At 33.8% G+C, this 2,212-nt stretch overlaps 1 long non-coding RNA gene across 1 annotated transcript; it reads right to left on the bottom strand.

Moving 5' to 3' along the window:
• Nucleotides 1-64: 64 nt before the first annotated feature.
• LOC140321425 (uncharacterized) lies at nucleotides 65-1,573 on the bottom strand. The gene is made up of 3 exons (XR_011918936.1): nucleotides 1,384-1,573; nucleotides 999-1,095; nucleotides 65-333 (listed from the first exon to the last, which is right to left on the bottom strand). It is a non-coding gene; the product is annotated as an uncharacterized lncRNA (long non-coding RNA).
• Between the last annotated feature and the right edge of the window lie 639 nt (nucleotides 1,574-2,212).

Here is a 2,212-nt window from a genome sequence, read left to right as displayed (position 1 = left end):
TAGTCCGGAGCGTCTAATGGTCCGAAAAATACGGTAATAATTTTAGGACATTATGTCTTAAGAGGATAAGTATGCTGTTAGTAGGCCAGGCTATCCTAGTCTGATCTATGGGTTTTCTTGTTTGCCAGTTCACAATTTTCCTGTAGGCAGCTATAAAATTTGAAGGCTCAAGATGTCTTGTTTCCCTCAATGGACAAAAGAAAAAAAACATTACAGCGATAAAGATGCAGAAGGTGTAAAATAAAATATAACTAACCTTAAATATGTTACTCTGCGTTAAAGAATCAATACCCAAATGTGTCATTGCATCCTTAGTGACTTCAAAGCAATCCTCTAAATAATGAATTAAAAAAAAAAAAAAAAAGAGGTATTCAAATATTTTGAATTAATAGCCATTGATTTTTTGTAAACCTTCCAAAGAGAAAAAGAAAAATTATTACAAGACATTTCTCCAGACATTAGAACATTAGACATAGTAAAAGCTATATTTGTATTAACAGCAGTAGTTCCAAATCTTTAAACTTGAATATTGGTGTATATTCATAGCTTAATACCAAGATATCACAAATGTTTGAAATGAGAAAACACAAAGACTCTGCAGTGGTTCCGTGCTTTGAATAGGCCAACGGGTATCAAAAAATGCAAAGTAGAGATACAAAAAAAGGCTGAGCTTTATCCTAATAAATGCAGAGAAAAACACCCATGGACAGAAAGATAAAATGAGGATGATTAAATAAATTCATAATAGTATTTTAAATCCAAGTAAGGGGATCAAATATGGAGTTGTCAGCATTTTCAGGACCATGTCACAAGGGCAACTCTGTCACTAGTGATACATCTCCAGCAACAGTCATTTGTGGGAGAACACAATTGCTAATGATGGAGTGATAGCACTGGCTGCACTAACATAGAAGTGATTCAAAAGATACTAGAAAGTTATTGTTTATAACTCACAATAACAAAGTAGTTGTCGTTATAGCCTATCCAGCTGTTCTTACCCTCAAGGTTCTTATCAGAATTTGGAAGCCAAGAAAAATGTGCATTTTCTGGGAGATCCCACTCCTCTCTTTCACTTGGAGAAGCACCTTTAAAAATCTTAAGAGAAATTAGTTATACACAGATGTTAGAAACTCACATTTGGTTTGGAAAGCTGAAGAAAAAGAAAGCAAAAACCAAAATGAATAAAAACACACAGGAACTGAAACAAGAAGATCTTTATACATTTTTAAAAGTGTCTGTAGTTGGAAAAAAACAAAACAAATGAAAACTAACACGTTTTTTTATAAAGATCCAACTAACTGTTATGACAAACTGGATGATCAAAATATAATACACTACAAGGACTATATTTAGAAATATAGGATAAAGGTAATTTTTTTTCACCTGATAAAATATATGGAAGTTCCTTTCTGAAGGAGCTTGATGAGTTACACGTGTCTTCTCTAAAAGGTAAGTGTGGATAGAAGCACCAGTGATCTGCTGAGTTCTAATATTCAAGAGAAATAAATAAATAAACTACGTTAAAGCATAAGGCTACTGATTTTCATGTTAAATTATGAGATGCGTAATAGCTTCCAATTTCAGCGAATAAAAAAGTTGGAAGTAAATGTTTGGGGTTTTATCTAAACAAATCTGGGGTTGCTTCAGTTGGCTACCTACCTGAGGATACTGAATGACCAAGTGTTTCCATAAATTGATTTTTTTTCCTTCTTGATAGCAAGAGCAAATTGGGAAAGAATGTCTCAGGGAGCATGGGACATCATTTTCACATATGAATTTTTACATGCAGAGCATTCCAACTCTCCCATCATCAATACAAGCTCCTTGCTTAAAATTCATGCAACCCCAGATGGAAATTAATGTTCCAAGTTGCATAGGCTTACTGAAAAAAAACCATGAAGAATGTGTGCTGTAATCAAGGCTAAAGGTGGTCAAACAAAATACTGGAGTAGGGGGTGCCCACACTTTTTTGGCTTGCGAGCTACTTTTAAAATGACAAAGTCAAAATGATCTAGCAACAATAAAAATGCTAAACATATATTTATTTATATAAATACTGAGTATACTACACAGAAGTGACTGGAGCTAATGAGACATTGAATGGCAGAACATTGCACTACAAGACTATAGTGACAGGAAAGCTACAGTCCATACATCATAGGATAATGACATGTAACACAAGAAAAAGAACTGCTAATCTGTACAAAGGTGT

This window comes from Pyxicephalus adspersus, unplaced genomic scaffold (assembly GCF_032062135.1).
Source record: "Pyxicephalus adspersus unplaced genomic scaffold, UCB_Pads_2.0 Sca3731, whole genome shotgun sequence".
Taxonomy (NCBI): domain Eukaryota; kingdom Metazoa; phylum Chordata; class Amphibia; order Anura; family Pyxicephalidae; genus Pyxicephalus; species Pyxicephalus adspersus.
Note: the sequence above shows the minus strand (reverse complement) of the source record. Positions and strands in the feature narration are given on the sequence as shown.